At 41.8% G+C, this 24,716-nt stretch overlaps 1 protein-coding gene across 2 annotated transcripts in view; it reads right to left on the reverse strand.

Moving 5' to 3' along the window:
• Nucleotides 1–24,716, reverse strand: part of lmf1 (lipase maturation factor 1) — a 784,937-nt gene that overhangs the window by 624,954 nt on the left and 135,267 nt on the right. The window contains exon 1 of one of the 2 annotated variants that reach the window (XM_063057365.1): nucleotides 7,346–7,400. The exons of the other annotated variant lie outside the window; for it this stretch is intronic. The gene's annotated coding sequence lies outside the window, so the exon portion shown is untranslated. Of the gene's footprint in view, nucleotides 1–7,345; nucleotides 7,401–24,716 lie in introns of those variants that run through there. 2 annotated transcript variants of the gene reach the window in all.

Raw genomic sequence — 24,716 nt, forward strand, 5'->3', positions numbered from 1 at the left:
TATACCTCCTCTTTGATATTCACAATGAGAAGAGGGTATGTCCTGGGTGATGGGGATCCTTAATGATGGATGCTGCCTTTTTGGTGTATCACCTTTGTGAGTAGTCCCCGATGCTGGGAAGACAAGTGCCCATGATGGAGCTGGCTGAGTTTGCAACCTTCTGCGGCTTTTTTCAGATCCTGTACTGTGGCCCCTCCATACCATGCAGTGATATAACCAGTTAGAATGTTCTCCATGATACATCTGTAGAAATTTACAGGTGTCTTTGGTAACATACCAAGTTTCCTCAAATTTGTAATGACATATAGCCGCCATTGTACCTTGTTGGTAATTGTATCAATATGTTGGGCCCAAGATAGATCTTCAGAGATGTTGACACCCTGGAACTTGAAACTGCTCATCCTTTCCACTGCTGATCCTTCGATGAGGACTGATGTGTTTGCTCGACTTTCCCTTCCTGAAACCCACAATTAATTCCTTGGTCTTCCTGATGTTTTTGAATAATAGCATTCCAAACAGTTCTGAAATAATGGTGAGGCCCATTTTCCATTTAGATCTATTAACTTGGAGCTGAATTTGAGCAATTCAATGTGAGCATTTCTTCAAAGTATTATCTGAACAAAATATTGAGCAATTGTCTTGGTGCTTTCTGCATCAATTCTTAGAAGGCTGAAGAAAATTTCTATGTTTCTGGCTGTAGTAAAAAAAAGACTGACAATAAAATAGGTATTCTTTTTATTACTCAGGGGAAAAAGGGTTCTGCTGGCTGAACATTTTCGTTATGTTATTTTCTTCTCCTTTTGATGCCTACATACAAGTGTCATAAATAGCAGAGTTAATTGTTAACAGTTTTAAAAGACATTGTAAAATACAGACAGAAAAAGTGACTAGGGTGACCCAAACACCCACATTAATAACCTTGCAGTTAAATTCTGTCCTGCCATAATGTTTGCTAAAAGTCAGTCTCCATAACAACCAGCATTCTCACAAACAGATGTACAGTGTACTCTCAATCTACACAGGTGGTACAAGACTGGTGTTCCGAAATAACAACAATGACCTCGGTCAATTTTACTTCTGTCAAACAGCTATCTGAGACGTTCTTTCCTTTTTTAGGAAATTAAACCAAACAATACAGGGCTCTTTGAGATTAATAGATTCTGGTGAAGTAGCACATTGCTGAAAGGCAATATAGAAACAAGTAGAGAACTCGGTTTTCCAACTGTTAAAATTATTGAGAAATTATCTTTAATGGATACAAGCTGTTTTATAGAAGTATTATGATTTTATTATTTGAAATCATTTTGGCACAGTTTTAAAAAAAAGTCCTAAAATCACAATCCAATAATTCTTCCTAGAACATGTGTTCATACCAAACAAGAATTGTATGCATGAATGTTAAGCTTACAAGCACATCCAGCATACAAGATGGTTCCCTCCCAATCCTTTAAGAAAACTGTCATTGCCATGTGTGCCTTCATGAAAACTAAACTGTTTGAGCTGTTAGCTAAGCCAGCCCAATCACAACCCTGCTTGGGAATGTGGGAGAGAGTGATTTAAAGATTCAAAGAACATTTATTATCGAAGTATGTATGCAGTGTCTGTGAGCATGTGGCCAAATGGTAAAGGCATTGGACTAGCTACCTGAAGGTCGTGAGTTCAAGCCCCAGCTGAGGGAACGTGTTGTGTCCTTGAGCAAGGCACTTAATCACACATTGCTCTGCGACGACACTGGTGCCAAGCTGTCTGGATCTTAATGCCCTTCCCTTGGACAACATCGGTGTCGTGGAGAGGGGAGGGGCAACTGCTGGTCTTCCATACAACCTTGCCCAGGCCTGCGCCCTGGAGAGTGAAGACTTTCCAGGTGCAGATCCATGGTCTCGCAAGGATGACTTTATTTTATTTTTTTGTATTCAGTATATAACCAACAGTCACAAAATGCTACAGGAACTCAGCAGGCCAGGCAGCATCTATGGAAAAGAGTACAGTCAATGTTTTGGGCCAAGACCCTTCAGCAGGACTGGAGGAAAAAAAGATGAGGAGTAGAGTTAAAAGGTGCAGGGAGGAAAGAGAGAAACACAAGGCAATTGGTGAAGTAAAGAGCTGGGAAGTTGATTAGTGAAAGAGATATAGGGTTGGAGAAGAGGGAAGCCAATTGGAGAGGGCAGAAGGCCATGGAGAAGAGAAAAGTGGGAGGCGAGGAGCACCAGCGAGAGACGATGGGCAGTACACAACCCTGAGATTCGCCTTCCCTACAGACAGCCATAAAACAAAGAAAAACCATGGAACCCATTCAAAGAAAAACACCACCCCCTCCGCCCCCCACATGCACTAAAAAAAACAAAATTGCACAAATGGCAACCAAAAAACAAATAGAAAAACACAGAATTTAAAACACAAAAATGAATAAGCCCAGGCTTATTCAGTTCAGCTCAGTGTTCGTTAGCTACAGGCTGACCCAATTCAAAATCACCCAAAATAGCAACAAAAAAAAGGAGCAACCAGAAACTCAAAATGTATCATAATATGAACTGCAGAGTCTAATCCACAAACCGCATCAGTTAAACCTTGCTCTGGCACCATCCTCTGACAGCATCGAAGGGGAGTAAGACCATTCAAACGCAAGGGCTTTCTTTCGAGAGCAGCAAGCAAAAGGAAGAGAGAGACAGTCACACTCAGAAACCTTCCTCCAGCAGTAGCAAGTGAGAGGCTGATAGACGGCGCTGAACACCTGCTGGCCTTCCGCACTCTCCTCCATGGTTTCAGTCTTTCTTGTCACTTCAGTGGAGTCAATCATGGGCTTGCGCCCCGTCACCAGGTTTCTTGGCCTCAGGGCCACACATTTCACTTGAAGCCTCACAGAAAACCCCCGGAGAAAGCAGGGCAACAGATTGCTAAATTGGCCTGAAGATGTAGATCACAGGATCTACATTTAAAAGATGCAGCAAAGAAAAGAAGGCTCAGTAAAAACAAGGGAGCCTTGGAGAGCAGGATCAGTGATCAGCAGAGACTCAAATGCATAAAAGGATCAGAAAGAAAAAGCAAAAAGATTATATGAATCTCAAAGGTTCCACAAGAAAGTAGACAAATATTTTGCTTTCTTTAAGGCAATAGATTAACTGTATATTTAATTTACCAATGGAGGGTTCCAGTCCAAAAGGAATTCAATTTGGAAATATAAAACACTAAGAATTACAGTTTCAATGAACTTACAAGATCACTGTACCAACATCCACCCAACTAATCATCCATTGAAAATATAAGACTTAGGTCATAGCAACTTTACAAAAGATATGACTATGTATTCCATATCACAATAGGATTTGCTGTTCTAACCAAGTGTTACGTTGTCATCCAAGCAGATTCAGTCGTCATACAAGAGTGCTCAGAATGCTTAAGGGAGTAAAAGTAATAACTAAAAAGGCATCTATGCCAGACCCATTTTGTTATCCAATTTCAGAGAAATTAATCATTTCACTTTCCAGGGAAGAGTCTTTATCCTGAAATATTAACTCAGTTTCTCTTTTCACAGGCGATCTTCAACCTCTCCTTGCTGTTGTCTGAGGTTCCCAGCTGTTTCAAAAGAGCAGTAATCATACCGGTGCCCAAAAAGAGCAGAGAGTGAACTGCCTCATTGACTATCAACTAGTCGTACTCATATCTCCTATGATGAAGTGCTTTGAGAGGTTGGTCATCGCCAGAATTAACTCCTGCCTGAGCAAGGACCTAGACCAGTGGATGAAATGTTACTGGCTAGCCACTCTGCTTTGGTGCGCCTAGACAACAGCAAAACATATGTCAGGCTGTTATTTATCAAATACATTTCATACCATCACCAAGCTTCTAAACTAGGCCTCTGTATGTCCCTCTGCAGCTGGATCTTTAGCTTCCTCATTAGGAGATCACAGTCAATAAAGACCGGTGATAACATTCCCCTCCTTGCTGTCAATCAATATGAACACACCTCAAGGATATGTGCTCAGCCCATTACGTGCTCTACGCTCTCTACACTCATGATGGTGTGGCTAAACAAAGGTTAAATACCATTTATAATTTTGCAGATAACACTGCTCTTATTTGTAAAACCTCAGAGAATGGAACTGTAGAGGCATACAGAAATCAGATATTGTAGACTGGCTGATTAAGATGTGTTACAACAACCACCTCACACTCAAAATCAGATGACATGACAGCCATAGCACTCAGCAGTAGTGGTGCTGAATCAGAACCAGTCACTCTCAAAACGGGGCTGCATCATTGCATCCACCCCAGTTTCCACCTTTATTGCTGCTGTCCTTCACTTCATTGGCCAAGAACTACCATACAGAATCCCAATTAGGTATATAATGGATAGCAAACTTTTCAACCTTAACTGGTTCAAGGCCAAGAACAAGGTCAACACCAATCATGGAGCTTCATTATGTAGATGACAACACCATTGCAGCACACTCTGAAGGACTTCAATGCATCCTGAATGTCTTTACCAAGGCATACAGGGCCCTAGGTCTTGTCTTGGAAATAAAAAAAACACATCCTATCTCAGCCACTGCCCAACCACCATTTATCCAGCCCTCCATAAAAGTTGGCAATATCATCCTTTAAAATGTAGACCACTTTCTTTTCCTTGACAGCACTCTCTCCTCAAAAGCACACATCGACTTACAGATCAACCACTGCCTGGGTAGTGCTAGTGGAGCCAATGCACAATTAAGGAAATAGTCTTTAAATATTGTGACCTATCGGTCCAAACAAAACTTTTGGTCTACACAGCAATTGTCCTTCCTATGGTATTGAATGGAGCTGAATCATGGACTATGAAACCACCTGAAAGCCCTAGAACAATTCCATCAAAGTATCTTACAAAATATTTTGAGGATCAGCTGGAAGGTCAGATATACTAACACCAGCATACTATAGGAGACCAACATGAACAGCATCACCATCAGCAATAAAGCAATACCAACTCCCAAGGATGGTACGTCATCCCTAACTCACACCTCACCAAACAGATCCTTTACTCCCAGTCAAAGTCAGTGAGCCTCTGGTGGGTGAAGGAAACACTTCTAAGATAATATTAAAATCAGCCTGAAGAAATTCAATATTACATCTAAAAACTGGAAAGGCATTGCACTCAATAGATACACCTGGAGGAAATATGTTCAAGAGGGAGCTACAGAGAATAAGACATATGGTAACTGAAAGCTGGAGCGTGTTGACCTGGAGTCTCTCCTAGATTTGCTGCCTTGCTTCCCCCATTGCTGCCCTCATGATATTGTTACGTACCCCATAACTGGGTTGCCAAACCAGCAGAAATGGACCACTCGTTGGAGCCTGGATTACTAGGAACTAATAACGTTTTATTAAAGAAATAAGTAACACAGTACTCTAATCATAAGGATATAAATGCAACAGGTTAGCAATGATAATACACACATGTACACAGAACTAGGGTAACAGAAATCAACCAAGCTCTATTGCAGTCTAGGGGTAAAATGATCAGTCTTAAGTGACGCAGAGTTCAATTCAGCTTAGTACAGTTCGCAGTAATCGCTGTTGTGCCATTGGAGAGAGAGAGAGAGAGAGAGAGAGAGAGAGAGAGATGCAATTCGATTCAGACAGACCTTTGATGTCTTCACAGGTGGTTTCGGGCGGACCCTTTTATGTTTTCTATCCCGCTGTGGTCACTGACTGTGACCCCTCTGTTCCGGATACGACCGTTCTTCCGCGGTGAACCCGGCACCCAGGCAAGGGCGGACACACACACCAGGTTCCCACCGATCGTACCTTTACACCCTGTGAGCCTATGGTCGGTTCCTGCGAACCGGACCTCCAAACTCCCACCACTCGTGGGGGCACACCACTCTTTCCAGGGGTCTCGTTATCTCGTGATCTCGTGATCTCGTGGTGTCCCATGCCTTAGCGAACCTGTTCTTTTTATCCCCCTGCTGGGGTATCGCCTGTCCATCAAACTTCAAACAGTTCAGGTTCAAAGCAACTGGTCTGTCAATATTCTGAATTGTGTTTCTTTTCCGTTATCTCTCTCTCCTCTCTCATTAACATTTTGAACGTTTCTCCATTGTCTTCCTTAGCTCTCTCATTAGCATCAATCGTCTGATAACTTGGTTTGTCGTCACAATATGGACAACTTGTCCAGAGGCAGGTGGCCTTCCTTGGTGGCCCTTCCCACCAACAGTTCAACAGTGTAGCTTGGAAGTCAAAAGGGCATCAGATGGCATGGCAAGCAGCTCTGTTTAGGAACACCCCTGACAGGCAACAAAACTAGGAATGCAGTTGTTACAGCTGCTAAAACTATAGTTCACTTAATAACTTTCCCATGTCTCTGATATGCATCTTTTAAAAATATAAGCACTGAATTAAATAATTTTCACTGCAGTGTGTACTTTTAATATAAATTTATTTCAAAACAAAATTTAAGCATTAAAACTATTTTTTTAACTTCTGCTTTGCTTTCTAAATCATAGAAACATAGAAAACCTACAGCACAATACAGGCCATTCGGCCCACAAAGCTGTGCCAAACATGTCTTTACCTTAGAACTACCTAGGCTTACCCATAGCCATCCATTTTTCTAAGCTCCATGTATCCATCCAGAAGTCTCTTAAAAGACACGATCGTTTCCGCCTCTTTGCCCTTGAATTCCTATTAAAACCAATGGAGTCTTGAGTGCTATGTCAGGTCCTACCTGAAGCAAAATTCAAGAGGAATTTTCATATGACAATGCCTATTAAGGCTTGACTTTATTTCTTGACTCCAAGTTGATACAAGTGGCTTCAACTCTGTAATCAAGTTCTAGAAAGACACATTTCATAGTAATGTTCAGAATATGCCTGTTTCAACAGCTAAATGCTAGCAGATAGATAGTACAGCCACTATATTCATCAAGAGCAGCAAGAGTTCTCTGCAAATATGGAATCGTCCATTTTAAAATGTAATGAAATGCTGTTGAATTGCTAATGGTATACAAAATATGGAATGAGAGAGGCCAATTGCTCAAATGGCCAGACACCCTAGGTAAAAAAACAGATGCTGTCTGGGATCCACTTCCACCACATGTACATAGAGAAGGTAAAAATATCACGACAATTAAGTTGGCAGGCATTGTATTAATAATTCTATTGCTTTATTCTAAACCAAGGCTAGCAGGAGCAATAAACTTGACTGTTCGGGCTGCAATTTATTTAACTTGCTTCAAGTAATGACAGATGAAACATATTAAACCAATTAACACAACTTACTAAAATTAAGTGACTCCATAACATTGCTCAAGCATTTCTGGCTTTTTAAAACACACCTCAGCAAAGATTATTTATAAGGAACAACTGACCTTTATCTTCTTACTAACCTCTTTCCTGTTACCACAGGAAATTGGGTGCTGGTTTCTGACTCCTATTTTTGAATTTTCTGTAAAGTACAACAGAGATGATATTTTATCCTCCCATGCCATGAATATGTTGTGGAACCTTCTGGGACTAGACAATAACTCCCCTTATTACTTGAAGTTGCCCTAAATAAGCTTCAATATCTTACTTTAATAAAAATACCTAAACCTCCAACACTGTTTTTGAACCTAAACAAGCGGATTCCATTTTTAAATCTAATATTTAGACATATTTTTCTCAAACCTATTCTGCAGAGAACAACATTCAAGTGAATCTGGAAGAAAAGTAGGCCACTGGGCCTTGAAAATCTGCATTGCTATTTTACAACACCACGGCTGATCTGACTGTAATCTTAACTCTGTAATCCCATCTATCCGTGGCAGCCTTTCACCCCTTTGCTTATCAAGAAACTGATCCACAACAGCCTTTAAAATAATCAAAGACTTTGCTTACAACACCCTTTGAGGAAGAAAATTCCAAAGATTCATGAATCTCAAGAGAAAAAAGTCACTTCATCTATCTTCAATGAGCCGACCCTTACTTTTAAGCAGTGACCCCTAGTTCTAGATTCTCCCATGAGCAAACAACCTTGCCAAATCCTTCCCATCAAGACCACCCAAGTTCTTAAATGTTTTAATCACTGACTCTTCTAAGTCAGAAGATACAAGACTAGCTTATGTAACTTCTTCTCACCCGATGACTCATCCATTCCAGATGAGTCTAGTAAACTTTCTTTAAACAGTTTCCAATAAAATAACATCCTTCCTTAAACTTAAAGGAGACTAATACTGTGCACAATACTCTAAGTGGGGTCTCACAAGTGCCCTTTATAAGTGAGGTATAACATCCCTATTTTTATCTTCATCTCCCCTAGCAAAACACTGTTAGCTTAGCTAATCCAAGGATCTATTCTGGGCCAAGATATTGATGCAATTACAAAGAATTCACGAGAACGGCTATATTTCATTAGGAAATTGAGGAGAATTGGTAAGTTACCAAAGACACTCGCAGATTTCTACAGATGTACAGAGCATTTTAACATCTTGCATCACCATCTGGTATGGAGAGCCACTGCAAATGATCGGAAAAAGCTGCAGAAAGTTGTAAACTCTGCCAGCTCAACTAGCCTCTCCGGCACCAAACACCTTCAAAAGGCAATGCCTCAAAAAGGCAGCATCCATCAATAAGGACTCCCCATCACCCAGGATATGCCCTCTTCTCATTGCTACCGTCAAGCAGGAGATACAAGAGCCTGAAGGCACACATTCAACATTTCAGGAACAGCTTCTTCCCCTCCACCATCAGATTTTTGAATGGACAATGAACCTATGAAAACTACTTAATTAATTTTCTTTTTACTTGTATATACCTCTTACTGTAATTTATAGATTTTATTGTTATGTATTGCAATAGACTGCTGCTGGAAAACAACAAATGTTGTCACAAATGCTAGTCATATTAAACCTGATTCTAATTCTAATTACTTACTCTACCTGAACACTAACATTTATGAATAATACAACAGGACATCTAGATCACTACATCTCAGAGCCCTGTAATCTCTCACCATTTAAATAAAGTAATTCCATTTGATTTTTCTGGCAAAATAGATGGAGAGAGAAATAGTTAATGTTTCAAGTCTGGTTCTTTTGTCAGAACAGGGAGAAAAGTTAGCTTTCAGTTCTGAAGAACAGGAGGAGCAAATAAGTAGAAATGGGAGTATTTCTACTTTATTAGGCCTTGATTAAATGGGTTAGAAGCAAGGTATGTTCTTAGTCTGTGTTATGCTAATAGCAGTACTGTGGGACATGCCCAAAAAACTAGGCTGTATTAATGGAGCGAAAAACTGAATCAAAATCAGAGGTATATTACTGGCAGAAGAGTCAGTTCTGACAGATAGAAAGACTACCACCACTGACTGTCAGGTCCTTGCTGCAGTTAATACTTGACTGAAAATTTCAGTGACTTTTCTTACTGAACACAGTGAAAGACAGTTTTAAAAACTTGTATTTATTTATACCCTCAATTTCGCAAAACACTTACAACTAATTATGAACCATTTGAGATTTAATCATTCTTGTGGAACATGGGGTTCAAACGTAGATAATGATATTACTTTTGATCCAAGACTGTCACTAAAATTAATATTAATAGCTTCAGTTCCTGCCTGCACCAGAATGACTTTGATTAACTGAATCTGCCTGATCAAAAGATTAGGATAAATTCGCAAAGCTGGATTTGATGTGGCAACGATGTCAAATTCTGGTGTGAGGTGAAATTTGCCCCTCATTTACAACCATTGCCAGGAACATCATCAATCCTTACCACCTTATGCTTTATCCATAGTTTCATCATTTGTGGACTCCACTTTTCAAATGTTCCTTTCTCTAATTTTTCTCTGAGCATCTACAACCACCACAGCAAATGCCCCAAAAGAAGGGTGACAAAATTGGCAATAATCTTCTAAAACATTCTTGCGGATGCCATGGTAATTTTTATTTATTTTTCTACAAAGTCATCAAATAGGAAAGGAGTAAACACTAGCCATGACTCTTTAACATGTTCCCCATCACTGAGTCAATTGCTGTTTCATTTGGCAATACACATAATCATTATGTATCTTTTTATTATGGGTAAGGTTTAAAAAATTGAGGTGTGGCACTACATGCATGCCATAGGTGTGGTAAACCATGTTGTAACTCGGTTACCTGTCTGGACACACCCCTCTGCTGACTGCCCCTGTGGCTCCTCCCACAGAATCCTGTATAAAGGTGTTCACCTTGCCCCTCCCCCTCAGTCCGGGGGCAGACACTCACTGTGGAGGTCATATTGTACAGCGAATAAAAGCCTTTCAGTATTTTACCAAACCTCAGTCTTTTGGAGTAATTGAAGGTGCTTCAATTTTATTCACTGTACGTTTTAAAACATGGAACAGGCCCTGAGACCAGAAAAATTAGACCTCAATCCGCAAACACCTGAAGCTGGAAACGCTTTCGAACTCTGGCTGGCCTGCTTCAAAGCGTATCTAGAGGAGATTAAAGCGACCGACCCCGTAGCGAAGTGCAGAGTTCTACTTTCCAGGGTCAGTCCATGGGTCTATTCGCTGATCAGAGACCAGCCGAACTACGACGGCGCAATGAACGCGCTCAAAAGACAATACCTGCGGCCGATAAACAGCGTCTATGCTCGGCACCGTTTAGTGACACGGCAACAATGCCCCGGGGAATCGAGTGCTGAGTTCATCCAGGCCCTACGGACGCTCGTGCGAGCCTGCAATTGCCAGGAGCTGACGGCGGCGCAGCATGCAGAACTCCTAGTGAGAAACGCCTTCATCACGGGGACCAGGTCAGCGTACGTGCACCAGCGGCTGCTGGAAAAAGCCGATCTTACCCTAAATTCGGCGATGGAGCTGGCTGATACGTTGGAGGCCGCTCTGCATAACTCCGAGGCTCTCCAAGCACGCGATCCCCCAATGGCCTCGTGGGTGCCGCAGACCCCGCAACCTGCCGGCGAATCGACCTCGGCTGCCGCCAGTCGTGAGTCCGCGAAGTGCTACTTCTGCGGACTGGAGAAGCACCCCCGGAAACGCTGCACGGCCCAACAAGCTACCTGCTCCAGCTGCGGAAAGAAGGGCCACTTTGCCAAGGTCTGTAAGTCAAAACCGCGAGCGGGATCGAGCAGCGCCGTGTGCGAGACGTGGGGGTCGCCATCTTCCCTGCACACTGCCACCACGTGCGAGACATGGGGGCCGCCATCTTCCCTGCACACTACCACCACATGCGAGACATGGGGGAAGCCACCTTGGTCGGCGCCACCTCCCACCGCCTACGACCAACGGGTGCTCATGGGGCACCCCACCACGCCGGACCAGGACAGCGACCCCACCCTGTCTTATGTGACCCTCGACCAAAGCGCTCCCCACCAGCTCGCAAGGTCAATGATGGACATCCTGGTGGAGGGGCACAGGACAAGCTGCCTGTTTGACACAGGCAGCACAGAGAGTTTTATCCACCCGGCCACGGTGCAGCATTGTGGATTCATGATACAGCCGGTAAGTCGGAGGGTCACCATGGCCTCTAGGTTGCATACAACAGACATCCGGGGGGGTTGTGTAGCCACACTAGTGGTGCAGGGCACAGAATATCGGGACTTTACGTTACTGGTCTTGCCTCAACTGTGTGCCCCTGTGCTGTTGGGGTTGGACTTCCAGAGCCACCTGAAAAGCGTGACAATGAAGTATGATGGGCCCCTCCTGCCAATTACTGTCATAAATCCCCTGTTTTGTAGAGATATGTCACGTACCCCGCTACTGACCACACCAACACACCAACCCGCACATCCCACCCAACATCATGCCAACTGCCACACTACCGACACCACTTGCGGCCTCTCCACCCTCAGGATCCCTCCCCCACCGCTGTTCGCCAACCTGACCCCCAACCGTAAACCTGTGGCAACTAAAAGCAGGAGGTACAGCGCGGGGAACAGAGTTTTCATTAAGTCGGAGGTGCAGCGGCTGCTCAGGGAGGGGGTCATTGAGGCAAGCACAAGTCCTTGGAGGGCGCAGGTGGTGGTTGTTCGGAACGGTAGGATGGTCGCGGACTATAGCCAGACCATCAATAGGTTCATGCAGCTCGACGCGTACCCTCTACCCCGCATCGCGGATATGGTCAATCAGATAGCACAGTACAAGGTGTACTCGACCATAGACCTAAAATCCGCTTACCATCAGCTCCCCATCCGCCGGGAGGACCGCCCTTACACTGCCTTCGAGGCGGACGTCAGGCTTTATCAATTCCTGCGTGTCCCCTTTGGTGTCACGAATGGTGTATCTGTCTTCCAGAGGGCAATGGACCGGATGGTGGACCAGTGCCAACTGAAGGCCACATTCCCATATCTGGATAATATCACCATCTGCGGTCACGACCAGCAGGATCACGACAACAACCTCCAAAAATTTATCCAAGTGGCCAAATCTTTCAACCTCACCTATAACAAGGACAAGTGTGTATTTGGGACCACCCGACTTGTTATCCTTGGGTGTGTCGTGGAGAATGGAGTCATTGGCCCTGACCCCGACCGTATGCGCCCCTTGTTGGAACTCCCTCTTCCCAATACCCTCAGAGCCCTCAAAAGGTGCCTGGGCTTCTTTTCATATTACACCCAATGGGTCTCTAACTATGTAGACAAGGCCTGCCCCCTGGTCAAGTCCACCACATTCCTCCTCTCTGCCGAGGCCCACGTGGCCTTCAACTGCATAAAAGGGGACATTGCCAAAGCAGCAATGCATGCGGTGGATGAGGCCATCCCTTCCAAGTAGAGAGTGACGCCTCCGACTTTGCGCTGGCTGCTACCCTCAACCAGGCAGGAAGACCAGTGGCGTTCTTCTCCCGTACCCTTCAAGGCCCTGAAATTCGGCACTCTGCGGTAGAGAAAGAGGCCCAGGCCATAGTGGAAGCTATAAGGCACTGGAGGCACTATCTTGCCGGCAAAAGGTTCACCCTGCTAACTGACCAGCGCTCAGTCGCATTCATGTTTAATAATCAGCAGCGGAGCAAAATCAAAAATGATAAAATTCTGAGGTGGAGAATCGAACTCTCCACCTACAACTATGACATCATGTACAGGCCTGGGAAGCTCAACGAGCCCTCCGATGCCCTATCCCGGGGAACATGTGCCAGCGCGCAGATCGACCGGCTATACGCCCTACATGTAGACCTTTGCCACTTCGTGAAAGCCCGGAACCTGCCTTACTCCCTTGAGGAGATCAGGATTTTTGATGACCAGGGACTGCCAAGTCTGCGCAGAGTGCAAACCGCACTTCTACCGACCCGAAAAGGCACCACTCATCAAGGCCACCCACCCCTTTGAGCGACTGAGTGTTGACTTTAAGGGCCCCCTTCCCTCCACCGATCGCAATGTGTATTTTCTTAACGTAATTGACGAGTACTCGCGGTTCCCCTTCGCCATCCCCTGCCCCGACACCACTACCACGTCAGTTATAAAAGCCCTGCGCAAGCTCTTCACTCTGTTCGGATACCCATGCTATATCCACAGTGACAGAGGGTCCTTGTTTATGATTGACGAGCTGCGCCAATATCTACTGGCTAGGGGAATTGCAACCAGTAGGACCACGAGCTATAATCCCCGGGGGAATGGACAGGTAGAGAAGGAGAATGGCACAGTGTGGAAAGCCACACTCTTAGCCCTCAGGTCAAAGAGACTGCCGGTCTCCCGCTGGCAGGAGGTCCTTCCCGAGGCACTCCACTCCATCCGCTCCCTGTTATGCACAGCCACCAATGCCACCCCTCATGAGCGGCTCTTTTCTTTTCCCAGAAAATCGACCACTGGAACCACCCTACCATCTTGGCTGACGTCCCCGGGGCCAGTGCTGCTCTGGAAACATGCAAGGAGCAATAAATACTCCCCGATAGTCGAGAGGGTTCACTTACTTCATGCGAACCCCCAGTATGCCTACGTGGTTTTACCTGATGGGCGGGAGGACACGGTCTCCATCCGCGACCTGGCGCCCGCAGGAGCTCCGGGCCCCTACCCTGAACACTCCGTGGTGACTATTGACCCCGTACCCGCCAATGTATGTACCTACGAGACACCATGCACCCCAAACCCTATACAGACACCACACGACACTCCCATACCAGGTGCGACGCACACGCACGAGGGATTACCGACGCCTAACATGCTGGCACCTGAAGTCAGGCTGGAGCCAGCACAACCGCCATCGCCGGTGCAATCACCGCCGGTGCTACGTAGATCGCAGCAACGGACTCGACCGCCTGATAGACTTAACCTGTAAATATACTTCTTGTAAATATTGTCAGTCACTTCACCCCGCGGGACTCTTTTTAAAAAAAGGAGGGGTGAATGTGGTAAACCATGTATATATGTTGTAACTCGGTTACCTGTCTGGACACACCCCTCTGCTGACTGCCCCTGTGACTCCTCCCACAGAGTCCTGTATAAAGGTGTTCGCCTTGCCCCTCCCCCTCAGTCCAGGGGCAGACACTCACTGTGGAGGTCGTATTGTACAGCGAATAAAAGCCTTTCAGTATTTTACCAAACCTCAGTCTTTTGGAGTAATTGAAGGTGCTTCAATAGGTTTGCCACCCCATGTGACCTACCACATTCCTATGTGTAAATTGCAAATCTAGCACACTGCTCTACGTCCAGCATTCCATTCTTGCTATGATGCAGTGGTTCCCTGTCCATCTACAAATTTTTTAATCCTTTCCACAGACTTGCATTAAATCATCTTCATGCTTCAAAGATACACCCAAAATGTTGGCCTGACGTCTATCTTTATCAGTTCCAATACACTTTGCACACAGTATTCTGTTTCAGGTTTCTGGTTCATTTCCAGTATCTTTTTAATAATTTTGAATTAAAAGGTTGGTTGACAAGTAATTGGACAGATTTTAGTCATAAAGCTGCAAGACAAATCTTCAAAGTGAAGACAATGTTTGATTAATAAGTCAAGATGAGTGCATACTGTTATCTCAGATCCATAGCAACATATTACATATTGGAGTCTAGTCAAATGTCATATTTTACTAAGATTTTACTATTGAAGGTTACCACAATGAAGCTGTAACTGTGGTTAGCATCAATAGTAAAATATGGTATTTGAATGCATATAGACAAAACAATGTTTTTAAGTTGTTACAATTTTTCGGTTCAAATTTTAGCACCAAGTAGATACTTTATTTGACACCTTTTTAATCATGAACATCATTTCCAATTGTGTATTTTTTGCATGCTTTGAAAGTAAATCTAAAGCATCAACAAAAGACAAGATATTATTTTCTTCCTTGGCCAGCATACAGTCCCGTCTCCATACTGCCCACTAGTCATGAAAAATCTTGTTAGCCTAACCTTAATGGTGTAAATTCTTACTCTGCTGAATCATTTGTTACAGCCTCAACAATCCTTATATAACCTCACTTCCCAAGCAAATGCAGTATAGAGATCACAATTGTTAATCATGTCCATTAGCTAAATAGTGATTTGGAGACTCTTGACTCCAGTCATTCAACACCTTAAAAGCAACCAACCATAAGATTTTAAGTGGCTGACTTGGAGGATTTTAAATTGTTTGTAAGAGTTACTCACAAGGAATGAAGTCACAAGTCAATAATAAAAGTATCTTGTATGTTGTGATTCAGAGATGGGTACGTGGTATACTGACAAATAACATAATGAGACAGGAATTAATGAATTTCATTTGCTCCTCCCAACTTGTGCACTCTTTTGTTTTCCTCATTTAACTATTCACAATACTTCTTTCTTTTAAGACAGAATATCTAGACCTTTTAATTCCTGGACACCAGCAGAAATTCTATAGGACCTCACTGTAATCTTTAAAAGTATTTATGAATTTAAACTTTAAGTCGATAATTAAGTACACTAACTTACTTCCATCTGATTACTCAATTCATAATGACAATTACAGAAACAAAGTAATTTAATTTTAGGACAGATTGGTTAGATCAGAGGACTCTTGTTTCTTAAGCAGAAACAATAGGGCACCAACACCAAACTATATTCCAGTATTAAGGAAATGCAATATCTGCAAAGTAACAGCATCACAAATGAGGAGCCAAGGACAAACTAGAATTTAAACCAAACTTGTTTTTCAATGATGGCATCCAAGAATTTGAGTAATTGGCTGTGACGTCTATAAGAGATACGCTGAACATATGAAAGGCAGTAGTAAATGTATGTAGGTTTTTTTTAATTTAAATTCCAATCTCTACAGAGGTCAAAATTATCCTACTCTTCAATTAAAATATTTCCCCAATTTTCTCCATGAACAGTTTTCATTTTGATTGTGCCCTTGTTCAAAATTTTCAAAGTGCACTAAGCTGATTCGTATCATAAGACCATAAGATAAGGGAGCTGAAGTAGGCCATTCAGCCCATCGAGTCTGCTCTGCCATTCAATCATGGGTTGATCCAATTCTTCTAGTCATCCCCATTTCACTGCCTTCTCCCCATACCCTTTGATGCCCTGGCTAATCAAGAGCCTATCTATCTCTGCCTTAAGTACACCCAATGACTTGGCCTCCACAGTCGCTCGTGGCAACAAATTCCACAGATTTACCACCTCTGACTAAAGTAATTTCTCCGCATCTCTGTTCTAAACGGACAGATAGTTGTATCGATGGATAAATGTATTAGGATAGTTAATCACATCAATCTCATCAATAATAGAATACACATAATTCTGATTCAATATTACAACACTTGAAACAGCAGAGTAAACTGAGCTGGAATTCTTAATGCAGCCAGTTTCATTGCTGACATAAAAGCATTTTTTTCTGGAATTAAATAGAAGGCTCATACATATCTATGGCAGTTATCCTTTCTGTTCTTTCCTCAAAGAATTCCAACAGATTTATCCTGCTGATATGTCTATTGAAACAATCTCTTGTATGATAAAGATGAACGCTGGACCACACAATCTACCTCATCAAAGCCAAGCTCCTTATTGTCAACCTGCAATGTACTTTCTCTGCAACTGTCACACTTTATTCTGCATTTTGTCATTGCTTTTCTCATGTGATATCTCAATGTACTTACAATCAGTGGCCACTTTATTAGGTATCTCCTGTACCTAATAAAGTGGCAACTAAGTGTACGTTCATGGTCTTTTGCTGCTATAGCCCATCCATTTCAAGGTTCAACATACTGTGCATTAAGAGATGCCCTTCTCCTCACCACGGTTCTAACACTGGTTATTTGAGTTACTGTCACCTTCACGTCAGCTTGAACCAGTCTGGCCATTCTTTTCTAACCTCTCTAATCAGCAAGGCATTTTCACCCACAGAACTGCCATTCACTGGATTTGTTTTTGTTTCTCACACTTTTCTCTGTGAACTCTAGAGACCCTCGTATACAAAAATCTGAAGAAATCAGCAGTTCCTGAGATACTCAAACCACCCTGTCTGACCCCAATAAACATTCCACAATCGCAGTCACTTAAAACACATTTCTTTCCCATTCTGATGGTTGGGTTGAACGATAACTGAACTTCTTGACCACGTCTGCATGTTTTTATGGATTGAATTGCTGCCACATGGTTAGTTGATTAGATATTTGCATTAACAAGCAGGTGTACAGGTGTTCCTAAAGAGTGGCCACTAAGTTTATGTGTTGAAATGGTCTGTATGGGTTGCATACAAAACAAAGTGTTTCCTGTATCTTGGTACATGTGACAATAATAAACCAATTACTTCAACTCCTATAAATAGTCTTACTTTCCCAAAAAAAAATAACTTGAAAAACTGATCACAAAGACTCTCTTTGGGTTCAGGTGTGAAACATATAAAAATCGATTAATGCAGCAACAGACAGGGCACCTGCATATGTTTGGTACACTTGGGGGAAGCCTGTAATGGTAGCAAATCCTCATGTGAAAATTAGAAGCTTATTTGGTTTACTAATGAAAATCTGGTTACCTCCTTAATTGCAACACAGAAGAGCAAACTGGAAAGTCTGGAATAGATCAGCTGCAGAAGTACAGAATGATGTTGAATGAGTTCACAGATTTCAGTCGGAATGATCTTAGTGAAGCATAGCCTGCATGCATATTCCTCTCAGAAGAGCCTGGCTATCAGCAAATGTCCATGCAATCACTTGGATATTGATCTTGGGTGATAAACCTTTCTATGCCTCCTCTGATGCTTCAATTCCATTTCTATGTCACCTAATGAAGAATTGTTAGGTGCAGACAACAGCTATAGGAGGTAAATTCTGACTGCAGAGAACTTGTTGAAGATGCAAGGAAAGATCAATCTTAAATGTGAACAGCATACATATTAGGCAACACATGCAAAATGCTAGAGGAACTCAGCAGGTCAAGTACACCTAAGGAGGGAAATAAACTGAATTTCTGGCTGAAACCCTTCATCGGGTCCTGATGAGACTCAGTCCAAATGATTGACTATTTATTCCCCTTCATAGATGGTGCCTGACTTGCTGAGTTCCTCCAGCATTTTGTGTGAGTTGTTCAAGATTTTCAACATTTTCAGAATCTCTTGCATTTAGCACTTGGGCACTGAGTTTGCACAGGGTTAAGGAGCAGCCTAACAAAGAATACAGTTTCAGTGCTGGTTATTTAAGTGGCACAGTTTCAGAAGAAGACACATTACTAAAAGCTGGTTGTTTTGCAAGTCAAAAACAACTGCCATTTTTCAGATATGTATTGCTTCATTCTCGATATAATTTGGGAGTGTATCATGTTAAAAATTAGGTTAAACATATTTTCAGAAGACATCGGGACAGCATGATAGCAGCAGTTAGTGTAACGCTATTAGACAGCCAACGATCCAGGTTCAATTGCCACCACTGTCTGTAAGGAGTTAAAATATATTCTCCCCATGACCGCATGGGTTTCCTCCAGGTGTTCCAGTTTCATCCAGAGTCCAAAGACTTAAGTGGTAGGTTAAATGGTTGTTGTAAATTATCCTGTGATTAAGCTATGGTTGCTGGGCAGCTCAACACGTTGGGCTGGAAGAGCCTACTCCACACCATATCGCTAATAAAATAAATAAACATTTAAGCATTGTTAGAACATACTGTTTACCTAAGCCCCTGTATCGAAGAATGTTAAATGGTAGCCCTTCCCTTTTTTTGAAATGTCACTTACAAGTACCTGTACTATTCTGTAACTCATTTGGTTATTTGTGCCACAATTTCACTAAACTTATTTACCACTCATTAAGCAGTTGCATATTCTCAGGTAACTTTCTCTTTGGCTTTCTCAATCAGCTCCTACCTAAAACCATATGCATCGTACTCCAGCTTTTCGACTGCTCCTTTGGCTTTCTCTACTATCCTACGGCAATGCACATCTCCCTGCCAGCTTGATTTAAACTCTTCTTGTGAACCTTCCTGCCAGCTGGACCTAATAAGGAATCACCCAGCCATCAAAAGAAGTCCCACAAAAAGCAAATATGGTGGATGTTACAAATCCGACATGAAAAAAGAAAATGCTGGTTTTCATGTCAGATTTATAGCATTTGCCATTTTTGCTTTTTGCTTTGAAGGTGGCAGCAACAAGAAGTATTATGCACAATTGTAGGGGAGGTTCAGCGGACTCAGGAGAATAAAGGACTACTCGCAGAGGTCGACACCATGATGATGTGAAACCAAAGAACCTTTGGAATTCTCACTCTCCAGAAAGAAATCTGGACCTTATTCTGCAGGTATGAAGCAACACTGGAGCCCTCATGTTAAGTGATAATCTTGATTTTAAATACTGTATGGACTTTGCATATCTTCAGCAACCACGAGAGTTCCTTCCAACATCCAAGTCATGTCTTCTTGCAGTTACCATCAGGCAGTAGCTACAGAAGCCTGAAGTTCCACACAACCAGGTTGAAGAACAGCTAGTTCAATCTGGTTCTTGAACTAATCGCCACAATCCTAATCACTACAGTTTAGCAACATTGTGACCATTTTGATAATTTTGTACCAAGATAAACATGGTTTTAATTGTGTTATTTCATGTAAAAAAATGCTGTTTACATATGCCTCTGATGCCAGTGCAAGTATGTTCTGCATTTAATCTGTGAATACATGTACTTGTACTTGACTTTGACATTCATCTATAAGGAGTCTGCACACATCCTCTCTGTGGAATGCATGTGTTTTCCATGGGTGTTCCAGTTTCCTAGGGTTAGACCAGGGTTGTTGAGGTTTTCTGGGGTGGCAGTGCCGGAAAGTCTCACTCTGCACTATTATCACAAAATTAATTAATTAATTAATTATACTGTCATTTCGTTTTGAGGCAGGTCATCGAGAAACTGGCAGCTGGATAAAACTACAGATATCTCTCAATGTAGTCAGTTTATTCTTGTTCGTTGTGCGCATGTTGACAGCATCAAAGAAGAATTCTTATTCTGTGAGTCCTTTTTGTAAATACAAAGACCATCAACGTCTTGGATATGGTAAAAAGATTTTTTGCCAAACAAAACTGACTGGAAAAATAACTTCATACTCTTTGCACAGATGGAGCTCCTGCAATGCTTGGTAATACATCTGGTTTTGCTACTCTCATGAAAAAGGAAGCTCTTCACATCGTCATCACTCATTTTTTTTTACACAGACATGCACTGGCAACAAAGACTCTTCCAACAACCCTGAAAGAAACTTTTTCAACCACCATAAAGTCATCAACTTTATTGGAAGTAGGTCTCTGAACAATTGCATTTTTAAAAGACTTTATCAAGAAATGGGTGCAGAATATGAAGTGCTTCTCTACCACATACCAGTTCTCCGGCTTTCAAGAGGACAAGTCTTAAAGTGCTTGTTCAAACTAACGTCTGAAGTTTCACTTTTTCTGATGGAAAAAAAAACACTCTTGGAACAATTTGGAAAAAAAGGCTAACCTGGTAGATATTTTTAACCATATGAATGAATTTCAAGGTCCTGAAGTCACTATTCTGGATGCCTCTGAAAAATTACAAACTTTATTGGCTAAGCTAGCAATATGGAAGAAGAGAGGAGCAGCTAACATCTTTGCAAACTTTCAAATGCTAGAGGAAGTACTTTACCACAATGGAGTTGAGATACAAAATTCTCTGTCAACTTCTTTGGAGAGGCATCTACAAACACCTGGAAACATTTCAGAACTCTTTCAAAAGTTATTTCCATCTTGATATCATTAAGATTGAACCATGGACCTACAATCCTTTTCCTTCTGATATGTATTGAAGCTGTTGACGTAGCCAAAGATGAACTTATTGATCTTAGAACAAAAAACTTACTATAATTGGACTTTAACTCAAAATGTCATGGCGAATTATGCTGATCCTTGAGAGAAGCCTATTCTCGCCTTGCAAAGAGAGGTATGGAAGCTTTAATTCTATCAGAAACAACATAACTTTGCAAATCAAGATTTTCCATCATTTGTAACTATTAGAACAAAACATTGAAATCAATTGGCTGTCCAACATGACATGCGTATTGCTTTGTCAAAGACCACCCACCCCACAGCTTAATGTTCTTATTCAAGCTAAGCAACAACAGTCTTCACACTGATGTGTCTTTAAAAATAAAATTTAATTTTAACTTGTTTATACTTTACCTGTAGTCATGTTACTTAATGCATTAATAAAGCACATGTATATCACAATTTTTAAAAAAATATTTTGATAACTGTATTTCAATATAATTGGTTTCTTTCATGATCCTATGTATTTTATATTATATATTTAAATACATTATTCAGAGAAGGGGTCCATGGGCTTCACCAGACTGACAAAGTGGTCCATAACATAAAAAGATTCAGAATACCTGATCTACCAATCTATATATATTGCATACATTTAATATATACTTTCAATCATTTATTCACCACCCTTTTCAATTTTATCCCCATGCTACCTGAAATTGAATTCTTATCCCTTTCTAAACTTTTTATCTTTTATTCTGGAAACTTCCATAACATCTTCTGCACTCACCTTCCCTTTTACTTTATCCATACTTTCCCTTAAAATTAAGTTCAAAACCCTATCCACAGACCTAGTTATGCGATTCACCAGGACCTTGATGCCAGATGATTCAGGTGGAGCCTGTCCCAACGAAACAGCTCCCTCCTTCCCCAATACTGAGGAAAGGCTCATCATTGAAGAGGTAATTACAGCACTAATGACCACAGTGCTGACAAGCAACACATCAGGGAAATCTGCCAGGATCAATTGTATTTACCAAATCTTCCCAAGGAAAGCAAAGAAATACAAAAATCAGGAGCAGAAATAAGCCACTTAGCCTTACGAGACTACTCCAGCATTCAACACAATCATGGCTAATAATCCACTTCAGTAACCTACTCCTGCCTTTTCCTCATTTACCTTGAACCATTTAACATGAAGAAATAATATCTACCTCCTTCTGGAATATTTTAAAGACTTGGCCTCCACTGCCTCCTGTCATGGAGAATTTCACAGGTTCATTATCCTGTGGATGAAAACATTTTTCCTGATCTTGATTCTCAATAACATAACCACATCCTGAGGCTGTGAACTCTGGCTTGGACTCCACTAACATCCACCCTGAATCCATTCTATCTAGTACTATTAGAATTTTTACAAGTTTCTATCCACTCTTTTTTATATATGTTCCGGTGTATAAAGGCCTGACTAATGTTCATTATAACAGATCCCCTTGGGAACATTTATCAGCTATATAAAGGGATTTTGTTTCCAAGTTTTTAGCACAGGACAGCTCCAGTGGTGATCACATCTAATTGTTGAAGAGTATTATTATTCAAAATAAATTGCAAATTTCCCCAGAGTTTTGTTGCTGGTATCTTCAATGAAGATAAATAAAATTTAATTCTTTCAATTTTATAGAAAAAATATAGTTCTTAGGTTTTTAATGACCTCCCTCATATTTGCCAATTTCTAAATTACAGCAAATAACTTTATGCCACTGCTTCAAGTGCAGCAAACATTGGAATGGAGTGGACCTGGGTAATGTTTTTAAAATACATTAATAGAGAAGGCCAATAAGCTAGGCACAGCAGATCTCTGCATGATTTGCTTTCAAGTGCTTCCTGAATAGATGAAGGGGCTTAAACAGAGATCAATATAGAAAAGTCAATAAAAGTTATGTAACAACTCGGTTAAACTGAGCTAAGAGAAACTTTATCACATACTTTATGCAGTTTGCAGCATCATCTATTTTCAGCCAGGTTGCTGAAGATAAATCATGCTCCACTTGTTGAGGTAACGAAGCACGAACTCAGTGGCCACTTTAAAAAGCAGGGCCTTAAAAGTAGTAATCTCTGGATTGTGGCCTGTGCCATATACCAGTGAAGGTAAGAACAGGTTGACGTGGCAGCTGAATGTGTGGCTCAAGAATTGCTGCAGGAGCAGAGATTCAGATTTGTGGATCATTGAGATCTCTTCTAAGCAAAGTATGACCTAAACAGAAGGGACGGGTTATACCTGAACTTGAGAAGTCCAACAACCTTCTGGGCAGGTTTGCTAGGGCTGTTAGGGAGGGTTTAAACTAGGAAGGGAACCAAAGTAATACGTCAGAGGTTGCAGCAGTTGGTGTAAAGGTAGATGCAATGTGTGGAGAGATTGTGAGGAAGGATAGCCAGTGGTTAAGGCAGCAAGTTGGATGTGTTGGAATGTGCCCACTTCATTGTGAAAAGCATCAGAAGCAAGGGTGATGAATTCAGAGTATAGGTTGGTGCATGGAACTACAATGTTGTGGCCATTACAGAGACTTGGCTGTCACACTGGCAGGCATGGCAGTTGTATGTTCCGGGGTTGAGGTGTTTCAAAATGGATGAAAAGGAGGCAAAAAGAGTTGGAAGAGTGGCATTGCTAATCAGGTTTAGTATCATATCTGCAGAAGAGAAGGATGTCATGAAGGGATCATCTACTGAGTCAGTGTGAATGGAAGTCAGAAACAGGAAGGGACGATCACTCAATTGGAACTGAGTCACTGATGAGCAGATCAGGAGGCAGATTTTGGAAAGGTGGAAAAATAACAGGGTTGTTGTCATGGATTACTTCAACTTCTCAATTAATGATTGGAAATTCCTGAGTGTAAAAAGTTTAGAAAGGGCAGAATTTGTTAAGTGTGTTCAAGAAGGAATCCTAGCACAATATGTGAACAGGCTGACTAGAAGAGAGGTCAAATTGGATTTAGTACTTGGCAATGAAACTGATTAGGTGACAGATCTCTCAATGAGTGAGCATTTCAAAGAGAGTGACCACAACTTTCCCATAGCCGTGGACAGGGATCGCAGCAGATGGAACAGAAAAGTTTTTAATTGGAAAAAGGCAAATTATGATGTTATTAGGCAAGAAGTTGGGAGCATAAATTGGAAACAGATGTACTCACAGAAAAATGGAGGTTGTTTAGAGAGCAATTGTAAAAGGATATGGATAGGTTTGTCCCACTGAGAGAGGGAAAAAAATGGTAGGGTGATTGGTAGGTTGGCAAAAGATGAGGAACATCTAGTGAAGAGAAAGAAGGAAACATACTTAAGATTCAGGAAGCAAGGATCAGAAGGGCTCTTGAGCATTAGAAAAGGTAGCTAGAAAGGAGCTTAAGAATGTACTTAAGAGAGCTAGAAAGAGGCATGAGAAGGCCTTAGCAAGTAGAATTAAGGAAAACTCATAGGCATTCTACATGTACAGGCATTCTATAAATAGAGAAGTAGACACAAGATTTTGTGGACACAATGAGCGACACCCAGAAGGTATGTCACCTCCCAGATGGCAAGGTCAGGGACATCTTGGATAGGGTCCACAAAATTCTAAAGGGAAAAGGT

The sequence above is a fragment of the Mobula hypostoma genome, chromosome 9 (genome assembly GCF_963921235.1).
Source record: "Mobula hypostoma chromosome 9, sMobHyp1.1, whole genome shotgun sequence".
NCBI classification, from domain to species: Eukaryota; Metazoa; Chordata; class Chondrichthyes; order Myliobatiformes; family Myliobatidae; genus Mobula; species Mobula hypostoma.